This window comes from Euphorbia lathyris, chromosome 4, assembly GCF_963576675.1.
Source record: "Euphorbia lathyris chromosome 4, ddEupLath1.1, whole genome shotgun sequence".
Lineage (NCBI taxonomy): Eukaryota > Viridiplantae > Streptophyta > Magnoliopsida > Malpighiales > Euphorbiaceae > Euphorbia > Euphorbia lathyris.
This window is the reverse complement of record NC_088913.1, coordinates 11,844,195-11,867,637: the sequence shown is the minus strand read 5'-3', so window position 1 is coordinate 11,867,637 and position 23,443 is coordinate 11,844,195.

Here is a 23,443-nt window from a genome sequence, read left to right as displayed (position 1 = left end):
GGTCCTGCCGAGTAGCTTGATTCCACGATTGGTTGCTTTCGGCGCCAATCACCGCTTACGTCGCCATGAGGTGTCCACCCCCCGGTCCGCCCGGGAGATTAGGCCGCGGCACCTCGTCTAACAAATGGCGACTCTGCTGGGGAAGCGAGAAATTTGATTCCGGAAGGCGTGTATTAAGCCCTTAACGGGGACGGATCGTATTATTTCTTTTCGTATGCATTCATAAGCATTATTGCAAACCTTTTGGGTAATTTCCGCGAAACCTCTAGCGAGAGTCCATTCGTCGCTCGAAAGAGGCTAGTGTAAGTTCCCCCTTACAGTAAGGCGCCAAAGGGTCCCCATCCATTCGTTAGGGGCGAATTTGTGCGGTCCTGTGAGGTCCCGCGATCAGCCGTGTCAGCATATAGTAGCCTTAGAAGTTGCCATAGGATTACCCGTTACCATTTTTGATGTGATAAATGAATCAGTTCGTGTTTTCAAATTGCCATGATACGTGTCTAATCCTAAAATATGTAAAGAAAATGAAACGATACGTTAATATATACTCTTAAACCGATATACAGACTACCCCGAAACATCGAAACAATTCGAACTAAGGACGACTTAGTCGTCTCGTATGAATGAACTTGTGCGACCCGCTTGGTCCCTTTCCGTGTCCCGAAGAAGGCACATGTTCAGGAAATACGTTATGACGTAAGCACGTATTAGTACAAATCGTTTTGATATTAAGGATAGTTATATCTCGATTCAAAAGACTATATTAACAATAGCCGTCATTCGCATTCTTTAAATACGTTGGGATAAAGCGAAATCATGACGAAACGAAAACGAAGAACATTTCTGTTTTGAACGACCCCGTTGTAACGTAAAGAGTTTCGCAAACGTGGCCCGTCCCTTCCGAATAAAAGACGAGCTCTTACATTATGCCTTGCGTTGTTCTAAAGAGAAATGGACGTATCCGTAAAAAGTGACTAAGAAAATAAAAGAAAAGGAAAAATAAACAAACGACCAAAATCATTCTGTATCTACGATATATATCCATCCAGAGGGTAGTTAAAGAAAATAAACCAATGCCGTTAAATACGTGCCTCGAGCCGGTATGTACGCCGTTTAAAATCATAAAGCCGAATTAAGCTAAACCGCATGATTGCACCATATGGACGAGACTGTGGGTTTGACTAATGACTCGATCATTTCGACCGTTACCAAAACTACAAGAAATATGGCCCGATCTGCGCGTTTGCTTAACTCGCGCCTAAATGAAAAAGAACGGTAATATCCCTGCTTCGAATAAGCATGCGATTAAATGAAACGTTGATTTTCTATAACCATGCTAGGGTGATATATCCCGTAAATTGGAAGAAATAAAGAGTTGTTATTAGCCGAAAGATTATCGTACGCTAAAATAAGACTCGCCGTCTTTTCACGTAGCAAAAACGAGCAAACGGATTCTTAACGCTAAAAACAAACCCGTTACGCGATGAGTCCGTTCCTTAAAAGTGCTTTCATCACTAAATAAACACGTGGTTACGTCTCTCGATAGATCCAAAAGATCCCGTCGTAATCCAAAAATCGAGACACGAACCCACGCGAATAAAAGGGAACGAGTCATTGTCAATAACAAACGATTGAACTGAAAGAATAACTCGTACCACGTCTAAAATCCGAGATGCATTCAAAGGGAGTCAAAACCCGAACTAATGCATCTCGCAAAATGACAAAAGATGAGTTATTCCGAAAAGACAATCCAACTTGGTCGATATCTTAGTCACCAAACGCTGATGCGTCAAAACGAATTGTATTGTCTGATGAATGATTTAATTTTCCACAATAATCGACGGCATCACGCGTCCCCTGGACCGCAATGTGAGCCCCAAACCAAAATCCTAGGAAAGAGACTTGGACCATCGAGTGTGTGGAGGAATAAGGGTGGAAGAGAGATGTTGTGATACGTGTAATTAGACTAACGTTTGTTCTTCTTATCTTATATATCCGTAAATAAATAAACACACACACCACGAATCATGCATATAAAATCATGCATACATACTAATGGATGACCGTTCACGCAGACTTCATCATTAAGTGGTTGTGGTTTCGCGAGAGTAACCGGTTAGTCAGGCAGTTTGATCAGCTACAGATTGACAGTTCTGAATTGGCATTTGTGGCTTCCGAATCATCTTCGTCCGAGTATACTCATTCTTCAGTCAGTATGTCTGCGACCGATGAAAAAGTGGCCGAATTGGAAAACTCTGTGAACAATATCAATGATCAGTTGGTCGCAATTTTGGCCCAGCTAGCCGAGTTGGCATTGAAGGATAACAAGAGTGGTAGTAAGCGCGCTGAGAATGAGGTGAACACTGGTCCCCGCTTCGGGAACGAGGATGACTATTAGGACTATATCCGAAAACAGCTTGAGAAAGAGAAAGCTAAAAAAGAGGAGTGGAAGCAACACATCACTCAGGAGGTGCAGGATCTACGTGGGGGAAGTTCCTGGAGTCAGGACTTTTATAACTTGAAGAATTGTTTATCGGCAACTGCTTTGCCTTTGAAATTCCGGCTCCCTGACATGAAAAAGTTCGAACTGGGGATCCCACTGCCCACATGAATCAGTATGTTGTTGTGATGAAACACACGATCCTAACTGAGGATCAAGTCCTAGGGCTGTTTAACACTTATCTAGAGGGGGCTGCCCTCACATGGTTTCATGCGTTGCCGATGGTGATGAAGAGGGATTGGAAAGAGTTAGCGAAGTCATTCATCGCTCAGTATAGCTTCAACACCATGATTGAGGTCACTTTGAAGGAGCTTGAGAGCACTAAGCAGCAGACTGGGGAATCTTTTTCCGATTTTGTAAGAAGATGGAGGGCCAAGGCCGCGGTTATGAAGCAGAAGCCGCTTGAGCAGGATCAGATCTGAATGGTAGTCGGTAACACATTGCCGTTTATTAAGAATGAGCTGCGGTACATGCCTTTTACCGATTTCAACCAAATGTATAGTTGCGCCTTGACAGTTGAGGGGGACGGAGAACCAAAGAAAGCTTATACCAAGTGGACAAAGTCTAGATATAGTGCCGGAGGGTCAAGCGCGAGTGCAGAATCTGCAGCAGTGAAAGTGCTTGATCTTAATGCTATCGAAAAGAGGCAGTTCGCCAAATTTGATCAGACCTACGCAAAAGTTTTCGAACGATTGCAAAAAAAGGGGTTGTTGAAAGCTCTTACTCCTTATAACAAAACTCCGCCCACTCAGCAGATACAAGCTAGGGGATACTGCGAATTCCACAGCAGTTATGGGCATACTATTGAGAACTGTGAGAGGTTGAAGCACGAGATCCAAGATTTGATTATGGAGAAGAAGATAGATGATCCTTCGTCAGCGAACCCTTCCACTAGGCGTAATCCATTGCCTAATCATAGGGTGAGCATGATCGGAGTCGGTCTGAAAGAAAGTGTAGTAATGGAATCCTTCGAGGAAGACGAAGAGGAGTTATTGGACTCCGACGAAAAGAGCAATGTAGGAAATGGTCTATATATGTCCTTCCTTGGCAAGGAAGAGAAGGGTGAACCGATGGATGAAGGTTTGGACGGTGGAGCACCGTATGATGAAGATAGCGCCGAAGAGACTGGGGAAGGGCCATCTCGGACTATTGTGCCAGAATTGGGTCTGTTTAGTGGTGGGGAGAATCCCGATGTGCACTTGCGTGAATATATGCGCGATATGTTTGTTGAATCCTTCGGGGTGGACGAGATTGCTCAGTGGTTCCACCATTCGCTAATAGGCGAGCCTTTGGGGTGGTTCCACTCATTACCCGACTCTTGCAAGCATGATTGGGATCGATTATCAGATTTATTCTTAGAAAAGTACCAGAGAGTTGAGGACAGGACCGCAGAGCGCTTTGCGATGCAGATTGGACCTATCAAGCGCCCGCTACCGAGGGTCGGTAAATATAATGGCAACAAAGATCCGATGGAACACCTTCACTTCTACTTGTCGGCCATGGGGCCTTTGGGTTTTAAGGAAGAAGAGATCACCAGCTTGTTCTGTAATTCGTTGATGGGCGAGCCGTTGATGTGGTATATGTCACTTCCGATGCATATCAAGACCGATTGGGTGGCAATGACGAAGAGGTTTATCAAAGAGTACACAGTATGGATGCTCGCGGAACAAACACCAGACTCGCCCTCCCATGAGACACCTGAAGCGGTGTTAGCAATTCCTAGGTATGGTGGATACCGAGATCCTATCGAGTATGCAAGGATATTCCGCAACCATATGTATGACGCCGGGTTCCCTCAATGTGAATTACATGAACATTTCCCGGAAACCCTCATGGGAGAAGCCTTGTTGTGGCACCAAGGCCTATCAGAGGAGGAAATGGGTCATTGGATACCGCTTAGGGATGCTTTTGTGGCGAGATACGAGATGTATGTTCCATGGACGGGATCCCTGGAAGATCTAGATAGGATCAGGCAATTCCCTGAGGAACCATTCGTGGATTATGTTAGGAGGTGGAGGCACCGCTATGGGCAGTGTGGTGAGACGATGAGTGATAAGGTGCAGCTCATGTGCATACAGAGAGGCGCAATTCCGTTGGCGGCAAGGAGGATGAGCAGAGTATCCCTTAGGGATTATGATGATTTGATAGGCTGGGCTTTGTATGGATCAGCGGATCCCTTTTATTTGAATTCAAACGTTCCTCACGTAATGGATCTGATGATTGTGGACATTTGGGAAAGTTCCTCGGATGAGGAGGATACTGATCGGAGAATTCCTATCAATATTTGGGATGAATCTAATGAAGAGCTGGAAATTGCTGTCATGACAAGATCAGGTCGAGTGGCCGAGGGAAAGGCACCCGTGGGTGAGACTGAGATAGGGGAAGGATCGGCTCCCAAGCCGGATGACCAGGTCCTCGAGCAGTTGAAGAAAACACAAGCTAAGTCTACTGTGTGGGAAGTCCTATGCCATTCCAAGTACCACCGTGAAAATCTGATGAAAGAGCTGCAGAATTTGGTTATTTCTACCGATACTGAGCCGGCAGCATTAGTAGGGGCAATTATGGCCCGGAAGAAGACCGAAATCACGTTCACTGACGAAGATCTCCCAGAAGAAGGGAAGGCTCACAATAAGCCTTTGTACATCCGAGCTGAAATTAACGGGAAAAAGACTAGCTGTGTGATGGTCGATGATGGATCGGCCATTAATGTTTGCCCACTGAAACTTTTGTCCAAGTTGGGAGTAGAAAGAGGGGATTTGACTGCCTCAGAAATAGTGATCAGGGCCTATGATGATAGCCGTAGGCACATTGAAGGAGTTTTTAAGGCTAAGCTGAAAGTAGGGCCGCATGAAGAGGAGACTGAATTCACTGTGCTGGATATACCGGTGACATTTGCTGTGTTGTTGGGACGTCCATGGTTCCACAAGTTGGGAGGTGTGCCCTCCACGCTCCATCAAATGATCAAATTCCCCTTCGGGGAGGAAATAGTGACAATCAGAGCTAAGAAATTGAGTTCAGTGGCGGCATTGGGAATTGAGCCTCAGCTTTTCTCCGGATTCCAAGTTTCTGGGATCTACGAGTCTAGCATGACCACCGATGTGGTAAAGATGATGAAGGGGGGTTTCATCCCCGGTATGGGCTTGGGAGCACACCATCAAGGGTTGCCAGAATTTCCGGATTTCAAGAGTTAGAAAACCCGGTGAGGTTTAGGATATGAGCTGGGAGGTCCGTCCAACACAAGTGGTGAAGGAAAGGTGGGCCTAAGGAAGTATTTTGTGAATGAGGGGCACGGAAAGGTTTATTCGGGGGCTCCTGAGTCATGGACTAGCACCGAGGGAAAGATTCTGCCAGGTTTCGAGATCTTCAATGATGTTACCGACTGGGGCAAAGGAAAGGCAAGCTGCTTCATCGAGGAGATCATGATGTTAGATTTGAATGCCGAGGAGCAGGTCATCACTATTGAGGCCACTGTGAGAGCGGTGGATGAACCCGGTACCTCCAAAGCTTATGAGAAACCCGAGAACCCTGTTGATGAAAATTGTATTACTGCTTTATTTGAATCCGATGATGTACTCGCCAACACTATCAATGAAATGAATTCTGATTTTGCTTACTTGCTTGATGTTGATCGTGATCATTCCATGCATTCTCATTCATATAACATGCCTACATTTGAAATCAATACAATAGAAATGTCAACTTTCAATCTTGGCACGGATGAAAATCCTAAACTTATACAAATTGCTCAAGAATTAACTATTGAAGAGAGGAAAGAATTTGAGAGAATAATAAAAAAATACGAAATAGTGTTTGCTTGGACATACGAAGACATGCCAGGAATTGATCAATCAATCGTAACTCACCGTATTCCAACATACCCCGACGCGAAGCCCGTGAAGCAGAAACTCCGACGCATGAGACCGGAATAGGCAGATAAGATCAGAGAAGAAGTGAAGAAGCAGTTAGAAGCAGGGTTCATCGAAGTAATCGACTATCCCCCTTGGGTCGCAAATGTAGTGCCCATCGCAAAGAAGGACGGTAAAGTGAGAATGTGCGTCGATTATAGAGATCTTAACAAGGCGTGCCCCAAAGATGAATTCGCGTTGCCTCATATTGACGTGTTGATCGACAGTGCAGCATCAAGCGTCTTACACACGAATGTGGACGGTTTCATGGGCTACATGCAAGTTCAGATGGCTGAGAAACACAAAGCGAAAACCTCGTTAACAACTGAGTGGGGAACATACTGCTATAGGGTGATGCCGTTTGGTTTGAAAAATGCCGGGGCAACTTACCAGCGAATGGCTACGGCACTATTCCATGACATGATACACAAAGTGGTAGAGGTTTATGTGGACGACATGATGGTCAAGTCGGAGATGAGAGAGGGGCATTTCGCTGCACTCGAGAAGTTTTTGGCCCGAATTGCAGAATTCAAACTAAGGTTAAACCCGAAGAAGTGCTTCTTCGGCGTTTCATCGGGGAAAATCTTAGGCTATGTAATCGGAAACAGGGGAATTAAGGTAGATCCCGACAAAGTAAAGGCCATACGAGAAATGCCAGCGCCAAAGAATGAGAAAGAAGTGAGAGGATTTCTGGGGCAGGTTCAGTATATCAGTCGGTTCATAGCAAGACTCACCGCAATCTGTGAGCCAATCTTTAAGTTGCTACGGAAAGATCAACCCACGATTTGGAATGATAAGTGTCAGCAAGCCTTGGAGAACGTCCGGAACTATTTGTCTAATCCACCTGTTCTGAGACCGCCTAAACTGGGAAAACCGCTTCTCCTCTATGTGGCAATCGAAGAGCGATCTATTGGGGCAATGCTGGCCCAGGAAGGGGACACTGGTGTGGAGCATGCAGTGTATTATATGAGTAAGAAGTTCCTGGAATACGAGCTTAAGTATAACATGATCGAAAGGACGTGCGTGGCAGTAGTATGGCTAACGAAGAAACTACGGCACTATTTTCAATCTTACAAAGTGATCATTATTTCTCGGATGGATCCCGTGAAGTATCTATACCGAACACCGTCTCTAACAGGGAAGCTAGCCCGATGGTTGTTGCTCTTGTCCGAATTTGATATCGAATATGTAACGAAGAAGGTTATTAAGGGGAGAGCCGTAGCGGAATTTCTGGCCAATTAGCCTCTAAATGCAGAAGAGGAAGAGATAAACTATGATTTCCACGATGAGCACTTGAACGCGATCGAAGTGATACCGTGGAAAATTATCTTCGACGGAGCGGTTAACTCAAATGGAGCCGGGGTAGGAGTGTTACTCATCTCACAGGAAGGAGAAAGGATCCCGATGGCAAAGAAGCTATCCTTCCCTCTTACTAACAATATGGCCGAGTATGAAGCATGTATCTACGGGTTAGAGTCGCTAACAACATTGGGAGCATCGTATGTGGAAATCTGGGGCGACTCAAAGCTGATCATCGAACAGGCACAAGGAAACTGGGAAGTGAGGGAAGAAAGGTTACGTCCATACCTAGACCAGCTAGAAGGGTTGGCACGAAGATTCAATGAATGTCGTTTTTATCATATTCCTCGAGCACAGAACTAGGCAGCGGACGCTTTGGCCACTTTGGTGTCAGTTTGGGACAACCCTCGGAATCTTGCCTCGAAGCCTTTGGTATTGAAGAGATCTCACAAACCATGCTACGAAGATGTAATGCTGTTAGGGGCAGATGAAAAGCCGTGGTATTTCGATATCGTAAACTTCATGAAGAGTGGAACATACCCGGCAGAATCAGAACTTAGGGATCAAGCTGTGATTAGAAGGTTAGCTCAGCAGTTCGTCATCCACAACGACTTGCTTTACAAAAGGCACACCGATGGGTTACAACTGAGGTGCTTGGATGCGGGAGAAGCCCGCGAGGCAATGGAATCGGTACACTTAGGAATTTGTGGGGCCCATATGGGAGGGGCGGTATTGGCAAAGAAAATCATAAGGCAAGGCTTCTATTGGCTCACCATGGAAAGAGATTGTAACGAATATGCGAAGAAATGCCATGATTGTCAAATCCACGTAGATTATAATCATTTACCAGCTATGAAGCTGCACGTGTTAGCGCCCATTTGGCCGTTTGCGGCTTGGGGCATTGATATCATCGGGGAGGTGAGGCCTAATGCTTCAAACGGGCACAAATTCATTGCGGTCGCCATTGATTACTTCACTAAGTGGGTAGAGGCAGAATCATTTAGCAAGTTGGGATCTAAGCAGATGAGGAAGTTCATTGAAAAACACTTAATCACCAGATTCGGAGTGCCTCATCACATAATCACAGATAATGGGGTCCAGTTTCAAGGGGAAGTGAGAAGTCGCTTCCAAGAGTACGGTATTGAACATCACAGGTCTTCTCCGTATCGTCCACAGGCTAATGGCGCAGTAGAAGCGGCTAATAAGAACCTTAAAAGGATTCTCGTAAAGACAGTAGAATCGCATCGAAATTGGCACGAGCAGCTTCCACTCGCGTTATGGGCTTATCGCACGACGGTTAGAACATCAACTAGGGCAACACCGTTCTCCTTAGTGTATGGGGCAGAAGCAGTCCTGCCGATTGAGATTGAAAAACGATCGTTGAGAATCGTAATAGAAGTAGAGATTCCCGAGACAGAATGGGTGAAGAAGTGATGTGAACAGTTAGCATTGGTGGACGAGAAAAGGATGGAGGCCATTTACCATGTGCAGTTATATCAGCGAAGGATGGCCCGAGCCTTCAACAAAAAGGTCAAGGCCAGCCCTATGAAAGAAGGGGATATGGTGCTAAAACAGATCCGTGTGACGCACACCGACCCGAGGGGCAAGTTTAGGCCAAACTGGGAAGGGCTGTTCTTCGTAAAGAGGATACTAAGCAAAGGAGCGGTGAAGTTAACTACTATGGACGGCATGGAGTTCTCCGAACCTACCAATCTGGATAGGCTTAAGAAATACTTTTCGTAAAAGAAAAAAAAAAAGAGAAAGAAAATTCCCGATAGGTTGAAAACCCGCAAAGGGTGGCCTATGCAACAATAAGGGACATCCCAATGGGTGAAAACCCGAAAGGGCACTCATTTGAAAATTCCGGGATAGTAAAAGGAGAGATGAAAAATCGCCGGGATCTGAAAACCGAAAAAAAGGCAGGTCCTGGGAATGGTAGTTATATCTTGAGCAATTACAAAAATAATGTATAAGCGGCTAAGTATTTCTGTTGTTTGTAAATAAATAAAGGCATGAATATATTTGAAGAGAATGATTGGAATCGTTATAATCTACTGAATGTATGGTAATACGAATCATGAGTTATACATTTCTTACCTTTCTTTTCACAATAAAAAGCCTACATACTATCCACCCCTCTCCCTATACACAAGCTATACATTGGGGTAATTCTGATAAAAAGCTACGAAGCTGTACATCATAAGCCTAATAAGGAGGGAAATTCCAGTGAGCCTCAAAGTCCCTCAGATGTGACGTCCGCTCCGCAGATAGGGTCTCCTCGACAACTCGTAGTCTCTCCTCGGAGGCAAGGCGCCCCGCGGTCTCCTCTCGTACTCTCTCCTCTACGGCAAGGCGTCCCGTGGTCTCCTCCCGCATCTTCTCCTCGACAGCAAGACGCCCCTCGGTCTCAGCTCACATCACCATAGACCAATGATCGTTCCTCTCCCTATAGACCTGGCCGACCCTGGCATCGGCCTCCAGCAGCGACTCGCTCCGTCTCCGCTCATGTGCATGGAGATCACTCTGTAAAAAAAAAAAAAACAAACAGATATAAAAAAGAAGAAATACAAACAAGAATAGAAGTCATACATACATATGTGCATACATTCCACTACACTAAAATAAAATAAAGATACATACCAGGTGGCTGGCACAACGCAAGCTGAGTCTATCTCTGAGGTAACCAGATAGCCCTACATAGTCGGTGCATGTCTCCCTCGAAGTATGGAGGGCGTCTGAGGGATCAAACGGTATCCTCAACGTGAAAGCAGGAGGAGCCATCTCGACACTGGCATAGGCCACTCCGGACTCGCCATAGCAAACTGTCGAGAAATCCCTCCCAAAGTCGGGGATGGGTACGCCTAAAAGAGGCCACTCTGGTCGAGCAACGCCAGAGGACTTGTCGGCACAATGTGTCGGCTCGCTCGTAGACGTCTGAGCCCGGGCACCATAGAAGAAATCTGACATGTGAGCACTCCTCCAGGAACCCTCCTGCAAGCAAAGGCACAATAAATACCACTAACTATCTCGTAAATAAAAATAAATAGGTCGAACCACTCACCGGAACCTCCTCCCGACCAAAGACAGCAGCGACAGCCTCCGTCGAAAACACGTCCGCTACAGGGTCCACCTCCATCGCAACCATAGGGCGCCCATCGGGGTCAATAGTGTCGATAAGTAGAGAGTGCGGCCCCCGGTATGGTCCCATACATCTCTAGGGGCAAAGCGGCGGCTCAAATCACGGCGAATGTCCGATAAGGGCATAGTCCGCAAAAGCAAACATGGACACGGGAATCTCGCCAGGTGTCCAGTGTGAGGCGCTAACCCCGGTGATACCCCGATCACCCAAGTACCATGCCCGCACGCAGGGGCCGGTAAGAACGCACTGCTGCCCCTGGATGCGAGTGACGTATGCGTAATCAGGACCAAAGTCAAGGTCATCCCACCTAAACCGCATCTGAAAACAAAAAAAGGAAAGTCAAGTCTGATCAAACGAAAATCTAGCGTAGTTAGAAGATGTTCACCTCCCCCAAAGTCCGTGAATCGAGCCAAGCTAGGAATTGCGCCACCGTCCGCCTCTCCTCGATGCCTAGACCAAACTCGCTCCACCGAGCCATAAGTGGGGGTCTAACTACCCGCGGTCTGCGTCGACGCTCGCATGGAAGGATCCACCTCTCATAGGCCCAAACCTGCTCGCAGAAACAAAGGTTACTAACAGAAATCGCGAAGAGGATAAAAAAGGCAAGTTAAGGATGAACCACGCACCAGGAGAGCAAAAGTGTAACCGCCGAAGTCCTTGCGCTTCTGGCAAGTCAGATCCAAAAATTTGTACAAGTAAGCCAAGCCCGCTCCTGCCCAATCATAAGACGACACGACGTCCAAATCGCTGAAGGCCTGAATAAGACCCGCGTGTATCGTCCCGCTCTTGGTGCGGAAGATCGTCTCGCCTAAAGCGTATAAAAGGAAGCTGCGGACAGCCAGATCAGTGTTGTCTGTCCCACAAAAGTCCCTACGACTCAAAAGCCCAGAAGTGGTGATGAACTTCGCCGGGGTGGACTTGACACCCGTGTAGACTCCTGGTCCGATCAGAGTAGCCAGCCTGGCGCGGTCAACCCGTGGATGCACCATATCAAAGGAGAAGGGAACCGGAGTACCACTCCCCCGTAATCTGGTCAGCAAGGAGAAGTCGCGGGGCGAGATCGTCATCTCCCCGAACGAGAGGTGGAAGGTGTGGGTCGAGTCAACCCATCTCTCGCATAGGGCGCGTAGGCCGAAGCGGTCACACACCCCGTTGGCGTGGGGCAACGCTAAAATGAAGGGCTCGAAGCCCAACTCTCGCACACGTGCCTTCGCCGCTGCGCTAAGCATGGAATACCACATATGAATGTCCTCCGTGGTCCCAGAAATGCCGATAATCTGGAAAGGACGGAACAAGTAAGTTTAAGTGTTATTCCTAGGCCTGCGTCTAATAAAAGCTCGTTAATCCAGCTATTCTTTCTGTCAAATCCAACCTAGAGACACTTTGTCAATTAGGACCGTCATTTTGTGGAATCTCGTTCTTAGGGTTGTTTGTATATGATTTGATTAATTCATTATTCTTTGATCCACTCTCGCCCGCATTGGCAAAGAGATCGATACAATTTTAACATTCTATTCATGGGCATTATTCATGTTTTTACTATTCACGTGCGTTATTCACGTTTTTACTATTCATGTGCACTATTCGCATTTTTACTATTCACGTGCACTATTCATGTTTTTCACTATTCACGTGCATTATTCACGTTTACTATTCACGTGCATTATTCACGTTTTACTATTCACGTGCATTATTCACGTTTTTACTATTCACGTTTTTACTATTCACGTGCGCTATTCACGTTTTTACTATTCATGTGTACTATTCACGTTTTCACTATTCACGTGCTATTCACGTTTTTACTGTTGGCATGCATTGTTCGTATGTTTACTATTTACATGCATATAATTCACATTCTTTCAAAAGACAAATAAAGTGTCACTTGCGGGCAAAGAAATTCATGTTTTCTAGCTAAAGTCTTCTAAAGCAACCTAGAGGTTAGCATGCAAATCATGTTCAAAGTATGATTACCGAAGCCTAGAAATCTAGTCAAAAGACGAGGAAGTAAGAAAGTACTTACCTAGTTAGAACCGGTCCGGCTTAGATGTGAGGTAGGATCCTGGAAAGGGGCCACTGTAGTGAGGTTCACAAAACCCGCATCCATACCCTTCGTGCCATTATGTTTATCCAAATCCATCCCGAGAATAATCCAAATCAGGAGTTAGAGAGAGAGAGAGAAGAGAGAGAAGGTGTGGGGTTGAAATGAAACCCCACCACCTTATATAAAGAAAGGGAATGACATTCCCGTAAATAGTGAAAAAGGTACGATGTGACATAAAGGTAAAAAGTAAATAATTATTTACCAGGTGCACAGACCTCCGATTTGCAGTCCGTTTCAGCCTGCGTTTCTGCCAGGCAGTGATCAGTAATATCAAGATAGGACTCCAGACGACAGCTGTAGACACCGAGTCGGAGGACCTGTGACGAAAACCTGAAACAAGACGGTCGAAGCGATTGATTCCGGAAGTGCACGTGCGAGCGTCTAGCTGCGCAGAACGCGCGCTCGGCGGCCACGGAGTGCACGCGTCCGACGGCGCGGGGCACGCCCCGAGGGTCGCCGGGCGGGCACCCAACCGCGTCGGGCGAACGCCCAACGCATCGGGCGGACGCCCGACGAGGGTTGGGCGCGGGCGCCCAACCTCGCGTTGGGCGCTCGCCCAACATTGTTGGGCGGCCGCCCAACAAGGTTGGGCGGTAGCCCAACACTAGGTTGGGCGACCGCCCAACCACAATGGGCGACGCCCAAATTTTTTTGGGCGTCGTCCATTGTTCCGGGATCCGTTTCCCTATATAAGGGCACGGATCCCAAGGTGAAAAGAAAAAAAAGGGGGGAGAAAAAAGGAGGAGGAGGCATTTTGGGGAAAACTTTCTCACTCTAAACATTTTTAGAGAGAGAGAGTGGATTTTTTTGAGAAAAATATTTTTTTCTCAAAAATTCTAAATTTCCTAAGTTCAATTTTTTACTAAATTTTCATTAAAAAACGGAAGCTCGCGGTTCGTGGAATCAATCGGCTTCGACTGTCAGATACCGAATTAAAGGTATTATCCGAGGACAAGACTCTTTATTTTATTTAATTTATTTCTCTCCTTCTATTTATTTTTTTTATGCTATAGTTTTTATTCCTTTAGTCATTTATTTATTTTGTCACGTTTTATTTAGTAAGTGTATTTATTTAATTTTCGTTTCGCGTTAGATAAAATTCGGTTTTGTTTTAAAATAAAAAACCTCGTCTTGATATCCCAATACGAACCGTGATCCGATAAAAAGGTAGTTCGGGTGTCGAAAACGTTGTAATTATAAGTTTCTAACTTAAAAAATATTTCCAAATAACGTTTTAAAATAAAAACATCGTTTTAGGAACTTCCTTTTTCGACTATGATCCGTTTTTGGTAGTTCGGAAGTCTAAAACGATTGAATTAGATTTAATTTAAAGCTTTTGAACAAATCTGGAAAATATTGGAGTGCTGCTGTAATTTGCCAATTCTGTCACTAAAGGCTGTTTACCGACGGATTTTCCGTCGTAAATCTGGCAAAATGTAAAAAATGTCATTTCGGTCCCTTTTTCTTAACTTTTAGACTTTCAATCCTTAGTATATATATATATAATTATGTAATATATTCTTTTCAAATTATTTTAGAATTTTAGCATCTATAATTATTTTAGGATATGTGTATATTATTATTTATCCCATTTCACAATATAAATATAAGTATATATATGTATTCTTTTTATTAATTTGGATTATGTTTTAAATATTAGTTATTTAGTATTTTTGGGGGAAATAATTAATATATATTAGCATATGGTATTTGTGGTATTTAAAACTATATTAGTTATGTATATGTATAGTTTTGAAACATTTGGGTTATTTTGGTGATTATTGAATAAAACTATTTTTGGTTAAGAATTATTTCATTAATTATAGGATTTGTTTCCTATTTTCATATTTTTAAAGTATATATATATATTGTACTCGTTATTTTTATATACATATAGTTCATTTTGTATTAGCTTTTACTCTCATATTCTATTTTTGATTTTAAATGTATATATGTATGCATAAATTACTTTCTTTATTCTTTTGGGCCTAATCTTATGTCCATATTCCAAGTGGGCTTTGTTTGAATATGGGTGGTGGTTTAAATGGGTTGTTAATATAATTATAATAGTTAGAGAGTCCATTAAATAAGTGGGAAAAATAAATCAGAAAAAGAGAGTTTTCAATTAAATTATTTAAGCTAATGAGCTTTCTTAGATTTCTAATGTAGATAAATAGAGTCATTTTTGTTGATATTTCAAATCGTCTTCAAAACACCACGTTTTAAAACCTTAGTCCGTTCCAACGACGGATTAAGCGAACATTGTAATCAAAATCGCTTTCATTGTAAATAATAGAGTTTTGAATCGTTTTCTTAAACGTTTTGTACAAAATAAAATTGACTTGTATGTTTAACCATGTTTTCTTATTAAAAGGCTTTTACTTTAACGTTTTCAATTACTCGAGTCGTTCCAACGGCGATTCGGGTAAGCTTCATCGAACGGGGTTTTAAAACGCACCTAAATCGTTCCAACGTCGATTAAGGTGCGAACCATGTAATAAACATCATTTTGGGGAAATAAGTTAATGTAGAATAGACACACAACATAACATTTAAAAACGGTTGTAAATAAATTACTTCTTTCTTCCCCCTCTCTGTGTATGTATAAACATAAATGGGTGATTCTTTACTGATGTGGCTTTTCAATATCATATGCTCAAAACGGTTTCTAAAAAGAGAAAGAAAAGGGTTTCAAATGAATTTTAAACTTAAAGAAGTATACGATTAGTCCGTTATCGCCTAACATGCTGAGTAGGAGGCCGGTGGTTCATAACCGGGCGATGTCGGGGTGCCTAGTAGCCTTTCTCCGGAAAGGAGCTAGCCTTCTCGGCTCGTACCTAAGTTTCCCGAACCCACACCGGTCTCCCGTAAGGGATCGGTGTTCATTTTTCCATTCGTGGGTGGCGACTCTTCCATATCTCCGAGCTCCGGTCCTGCCGAGCAGCTTGATTCCACGATTGGTTGCTTTCGGCGCCAATCACCGCTTACGTCGCCATGAGGTTGTCCACCCCCCGGTCCGCCCGGGAGATTAGGCCGCGGCACCTCGTCTAACAAGTGGCGACTCTGTTGGGGAAGCGAGAAATTTGATTCCGGAAGGCATGCACTAAGCCCTTAACGGGGACGGATCGTTTTACTTCTTTTCGTATGCATTCACGAGCATTATTGCAAACCCTTTGGGTAATTTCCGCGAAACCTCTAGCGAGAGTCCATTCGTCGCTCGAAAGAGGATAGCGTAAGTTCCCCCTTACAGTAAGGCGCCAGAGGGTCCCCATCCATTCGTTAGGGGCGAATCTGTGCGGTCCTGTGAGGTCCCGCGGTCAGCCGTGTCAGCATATAGTAGCCTTAGAAGTTTCCATAGGATTACCCGTTACTATTTTTGATGTGATAAATGAATCAGTTTGTGTTTTCAAACCGCCATGATACGTGTCTAATCCTAAACTATGTAAAGAAAATGAGACGATGCGTTAATATATACTCATGAATCGACATACTAATTACCCTAAAACATCGAAACGATTTGAACTAAAGACGACTTAGTCATCTCATATGAATGAACATGTGCGACCCGCCTTCTCCCTTTCGGTGTCCCGACGAAGGCACGTGTTCAGGAAATACGTTATGACGTAAGCACGTATTAGTATGAATCGGTTCGGTGTTAAGGATAGTTACATTTCGATACAAGAGACTATATTAACGGTAGCCGTTATTCACATTCTTTAAATAAATTGGGATAAAACGAGATCACGACGAAACGAAAACGAAGAACATTTCTGTTTCGAACGACTTTGTTGTAACGTGAAAAGTTTCGCACAAGTAGCCCGTCCCTTCCGAATAAAAGACGAGCTTTTACGTTATGCCTTGCGTCATTCTTAAGATAAATGGACGTGTCCGCAAAAGGTGACTAAGAAAAGAAAAATGAACTAAAAGACCAAAATCATTCCGAATCTGCGATATATGTCAAAACCCGAGAGTAGTTAAAGAAAATAAACCAATACCGTTGAATACGTGCCTCGAACGAGTGTATACCCCGTTTAAAATCTCGAAGCCGAATTAAGCCAAACCATATAATTGCGCCATATGGACGAGACTGCGGGTTTTGACTAACGACTCGATCATTTCGACCGTTACCAAAACTGCAAGAAATATGGCCCGATGTACGTGTTTGCTTAAATCGTGCCTAAAGGAAGGAAAACGGTGATATCCTTGCTTCAAATAAACACGCGATTCAACGAAACGTTTATTTTCTATAACCACACTGAGATGATATATCCCGTGGAGTGGGAGGAACAAAGAGTTGTAATTAGCCGAAAGATTATCGTGCGCTCAAAATAAGACTCGCCATCTTTTTCACGTAGCAAAATGAGCAAACGGATCCTCGACGCTAAGAACAAACGCGTTACGCGATGAGTCCGTTCCCTAAAATAAAATCCAAAAGTGATTCCATCACTAAATAAACACGTGGTTACGTCTCTCGATAGATCCAAAAGGTCCCGTTGTAATCCAAAAATCGAGACACGAACCCACGCGGACAAAAGGGAACGAGTCATTGACAATAACGAACGATTGGACTAGAAAAATAACTCGAACCACGTCTAAAAACTGAGATGCGCTCAAAGGGAGTCAAAACCCGAATTAATGCGTCTCATGAAAGGACGACAGACGAGTTATTCTGAAAGAACAATTCAACGTGGTCGATTTCTTAGTCACTGAACGTGGATACGTCAAAATGAACTGTATTGTCTGATGAATGATTTATTTTCCCGCAATAATCGACTGCATCACGCGTCCCCTGGACCGCAATATGAGCCAAAAAACCAAAATCCTAGGAAAGAGACCTGGACCAACGAGTGTGTGGAGGAATAAGGGTGGAAGAGAGATGTTGTGATACATGTAAATAGAACTAACGTTTGTTCTTCTTATCTTATAATCGTAAATAAATAAACGCACACACCACGAATCATGCATATGAAATCATGCATACATACTAATGGATACCGTTCGCGCAGACGTCATCATTAAGCGGTTGTGGTTTCGCGAGAGTAATCGGCTTGTCAGACAGTTTGATCAGCTGCGAGTAGACAGTTCCGAATCAGTAGTTGTGGCTCCTGAATCATCTTCATCCGTGTATACTCAGTCTTCCGTCAATATGTCTGCAACCGACGAGAAGGTGGCCGAATTAGAGAATTCTGTGAACAATATCAACGACCAGCTGGCCGCAATCTTGGCCCAGCTAGCTGAGTTAGCACTGAAGGACAACAAGAGTGGTAGTAAGCGTGCTGAGAATGAGGTGAACGATGGCCCTCGCTTTGGGAATGAGGAGGATTATCAGGATTATGTCCGAAAAAAGTTAGAGAAGGAGAAAGCTAAGGAAGAGGAGTGGAGGCAACACATCACACAGGAAGTGCAGGACTTGCGTGGAGGAAGCTCCGGAAGTCAGGATTTCTATAACTTGAAGAATTGCTTGACGGCAACAGCTTTGCCTCTGAAATTTCATCTCCCCGACATGAAAAAGTTCGATGGAACTGGAGATCCCACCGCTCACATGAATCAGTACGTTGCGGTAATGAAGCATACGATCCTGACCGAGGATCAAGTCTTGGGGCTGTTTAACACTTACCTGGAGGGGACTGCCCTCACATGGTTCCATGCGCTGCCAATGGTGACAAAGAAGGATTGGAAGGAGTTAGCAAAGTCATTCATCGCTCAGTATAGTTTTAACACCATGTTGGAAGTCACTTTGAAAGAGTTAGAGAGCACTAAGCAGCAGACTGGGGAATCCCTTTCAGACTTCGTGAAGAGATGGAGGGCTAAGGCCGCGGTCATGAAACAGAAGCCTCTTGAGCAAGATCAGATCCGAATGGTGATTGGCAATACGTTGCCGTACATTAAGAATGAGTTGAGATATATGCCGTTCACAGATTTCAATCAGATGTATAGTTGTGCCTTGACTGTCGAGGGCGATGGGGAGCCGAAGAAAGCTTATACCAAGTGGACGAAGTCGGGATATAGTGCCGGAGGGCCTAGCGCGAGTGCGGAATCTGCGACAGTAAAAGTGGTTGATCTTAATGCTATCGAAAAGAGGCGGTTCGCCAAATTCGATCAGACTTACGCAAAGGTTTTTGAACGTCTGCAGAAGAAGGGGTTGTTGAAAGCCCTTACCCCATATAACAAAGCCCAACCTACTCCACAGATTCAGGCTAGAGGGTATTGTGAATTCCACAGCGGCTATGGACATACGATTGAGAATTGCGAGAGGCTGAAACACGAAATCCAAGATTTGATTGAGGAGAAGAAGATAGCTGATCCTTCGTCAGCAAACCCTTCCGTTAGGCGCAATCCATTGCCTAATCATAGGGTGAGCGTGATCGGAGTTGGTTTGACAGAAACTGTAGTGATAGAATCTTTTGAGGAAGATGTAGAGGAGTTGTTGGACTCCGTCGAAAGAAGCAATGTGGGAAATGGTTTGTATGTATCCTTCTTGGATGAGGAACAAGAGGACGAACCAATGGAGGAAGGATCAGATGGTGGAGCACCATATGACGAGGATAGTGCCGAAGAGACCGGAGAAGGGTCGCCTCGGACTATCGTGCCTAATTTGGGTTTGTTCAGTGGAGGAAGGGATCCCGAAGTGCACTTGCGTGAGTATATGCACGACATGTTTATTGAATCCTTCGGGGTAGATGAAATTGCTCAGTGGTTCCACCATTCACTGGTAGGTGAGCCTTTGCAATGGTTCCATTCATTGCCCGACTCTTGCAAGCACGATTGGGATCGGTTGTCGGATTTATTTCTTGAAAAGTATCAGAGAGCTGAGGATAGAACCGCAGAGCACTTTGCAATGCAGATTGGACCCATCAAGTGTCCATTGCCAAGGGTGAGCAAGTATAACGGCAATAAGGACCCTATAGAGCACCTTCACTTCTATTTGTCAGCTATGACAGCCTTGAGTTTCAAAGAGGAAGAGATCACTAGCTTGTTTTGTAATTCATTGATGGGTGAACCGCTGATGTGGTACATGTCGCTGCCAATGTATGTTAAGACCGATTGGGCAACTATGACGAAGAAATTTATCAAGGAATATACGGTATGGATGCTAGCAGAGCAAACTCCTGATTCCCCGTCTTACCAAACACCTGATGCGGTGTTAGCAATGCCTAGGTATGGTGGATACCGGGATCCTGTAGAGCATGCGAGGATATTCCGCGATCATATGTATAACGCTGGATTCCCACAGTGTGAGTTGCATGAACATTTTTCGGAAACCTTGATGGGTGAAGCCTTATTGTGGCATCAGGGTCTGTCAGAGGAAGAGATGTGTCATTGGATACCGCTCCGAAATGCCTTTGTGGCGAGATATGAAATGTACATTCCATGGACGGGATCCCTGGATGATCTGGACAGGATTAGGCAATTCCCCGAGGAACATTTTGTAGATTATGCTAGAAGGTGGAGGCACCGTTATGAGCAGTGTAATGAGGCAATGAGCGATAAGGTGCAGCTTATGTGCATACAACGAGGCGCTATTCCATTGGCCGCGAGAAGGATGAGTAGAGTGTCCCTCCGTGACTATGATGAGTTGATAGGTTGGGCCTTGTATGGATCGGCGGATCCCTTGTTCCTGAATCCGAGTGTTCCTCACGTCATGGATTTAATGGTCGTAGACATCTGGGCGAGTTCCTCGGACGAGGAGGATGCCAATCGGAAGATCCCTATCAACATTTGGGACGAGTCGGATGACGAGCCGGAAGTTGCGGTGATGACGAGATCAGGTCGTGTGGCCGAGGGAAAGGCACCAATGGTAGAGACTGAGATTGGAGAAGGTTCGGCTCCTAAGCCCGACGACCAAGTTCTTGAACAGTTGAAGAAGACGCAAGCTAAGTCTACGGTCTGGGAAGTTTTATGCCATTCTAAGTACCATCGTGAGAACCTGATGAAGGAGTTGCAGAATTTGGTGATCTCCACCGACACTGAGCCGACAGCGCTAGTAGGGGCAATAATGGCCCGAAAGAAGACTGAGATTACGTTTACCGATAAGGATCTCCCAGAAGAGGGGAAGGCTCACAACAAGCCATTGTATATCCGAGCGGAAATTAACGGGAAGAAGACTAGCTGTGTTATGGTCGATGATGGATTGGCCATTAATGTTTGTCCTTTGAAGCTCTTGTCCAAGTTAGGAGTGGAGAGAGGAGATTTGACAGCTTCTGAAACAGTGATCAGAGCATACGATGACAGCCGTAGGCATATTGAAGGAGTTTTCAAGGCCAAGTTAAAAGTGGGGCCGCACGAGGAAGAAACTGAGTTCACAGTGTTGGACATCCCGGTAACTTTTGCTGTGTTGTTGGGACGCCCTTGGTTCCACAAGCTGGGAGGTGTGCCCTCCACGCTCCACCAAATGATTAAGTTCCCCTTCGGGGAGGAGATAGTTACAATTAGAGCTGAAAAACTGAGCTCGGTGGCAGCATTGGGAATTGAGCCTCAACTTTTCTCCGGATTCCAAGTCTCTGGGATTTACGAGTCGAGCATGACCACCGATGTGGTGAAGATGATGAAAGGAGGTTTCATCCCGGGAATGGGCTTAGGAGCACACCATCAAGGGTTGTCGGAGTTTTCGGATTTTACGAGTCAGAAAACCCGGAGGGGTTTGGGATATGAGCAGGGGAGTCCATCCAACATGAGTGCAGAAGGAAAAATAGGCTTGAGGAACCATTTTGTAAGCGAGGGGCATGGAAGGCCATATTCGGGAACGTCCGAGTCGTGGACTAGCACGGAAGGAAAGATTCTGCCAGGGTTTGAAATCTTCACTGATGTCGCCGACTGGGGCAAAGGAAAGGCAAGCTGCTTTGTCGAGGAGATCATGATGCTGGATTCAAATGCCGAGGAGCAGGTCATTACCATTGAAGCGGCTACAGGAGCTGAAATTGAGCCTAGTACCTCGAGAGTATATGAGAAGTCCGAAGATATTGAGGATGAAAATTGTATTACTGCTTTGTTTGAGTCAGATGATGTAATCACCCACGCTATCAATGAAATGAATTCTGATTTTGCTTACTTGCTCGATGTTGATCAGGATCATTCCATGCATTCTCATTCATATAACATGCCTACATTTGAAATCAATATGATAGAAATGTCAACTTTCAATCTTGGTACGGATGAAAATCCTAAACTTATACAAATTGCTCAAGAATTAACTATTGAAGAAAGAAAAGAATTTGAGAGAATAATTAAAAAATACGAAATTGTATTCGCGTGGACATACGAAGACATGCCTGGAATCGATCAATCAATCGTAACTCACCGTATTCCAACATATCCCGAGGCGAGGCCCGTAAAGCAGAAGCTCCGACGTATGAGACCCGAATGGGCAGATAAGATCAGAGAGGAGGTGAAGAAGCAGTTAGAAGCAGGATTCATCGAAGTGATCGACTATCCCCCTTGGGTCGTAAATGTAGTGCCCATCGCGAAAAAGGATGGCAAAGTAAGGATGTGCGTGGATTACAGAGACCTTAACAAGGCATTCCCCAAGGATGAGTTCGCCTTGCCTCATATCGATGTATTGATCGACAGTGCAGCATCAAGCGTCTTACACACAAATGTGGATGGTTTCATGGGCTACATGCAAGTTCAGATGGCCGAAAAGCACAAAGCGAAAACGTCGTTCACAATAGAGTGGGGAACATACTGTTACAGAGTGATGCCATTTGGTTTGAAAAATGCCGGGGCAACCTACCAGCGAATGGCCACAGCCCTGTTCCACGACATGATACATAAGGAGGTAGAAGTCTACGTGGATGACATGATGGTCAAATCAGAGACGAGAGAAGGGCATTTTGCCGCACTCGAGAAGTTTTTGGCCCGAATTGCAGAATTCAAGCTAAGGTTAAACCCGAAGAAGTGCTTTTTCGGCGTTTCGTCGGGGAAAATCTTAGGCTATGTAATAGGAAATAAGGGAATTGAGGTGGATCCCGATAAAGTGAAGGCTATAAAGGAAATGCCAGCGCCGAGAAATGAGAAGGAAGTGAGAGGGTTTCTGGGGCAAGTTCAGTATATCAGTCGGTTCATAGCGAGACTCACCACAATCTGCGAGCCAATCTTTAAGTTGTTAAGGAAAGACCAACCCGTCGTTTGGAATGATAAGTGTCAACAGGCGTTGGAGAGTGTGCGAAGTTACTTGTCTAATCCGCCAGTGTTGAGACCGCCTAAACTGGGAAAGCCACTTCTCCTCTATGTAGCAATTGAAGAGCGATCTATCGGAGCAATGTTAGCTCAAGAGGGGGACACCGGTGTGGAACACGCGGTGTATTATTTGAGTAAGAAGTTCCTGGAGTATGAGCTCAAATACAACATGATCGAAAAGACATGTGTGGCAGTGGTGTGGTTGATGAAGAAACTGCGGCACTATTTCCAATCGTATAAAGTGATCATTATTTCTCGGATGGACCCCGTAAAGTATCTATACCGAACTCCATCCTTAACGGGGAAGTTAGCCAGATGGTTGTTGC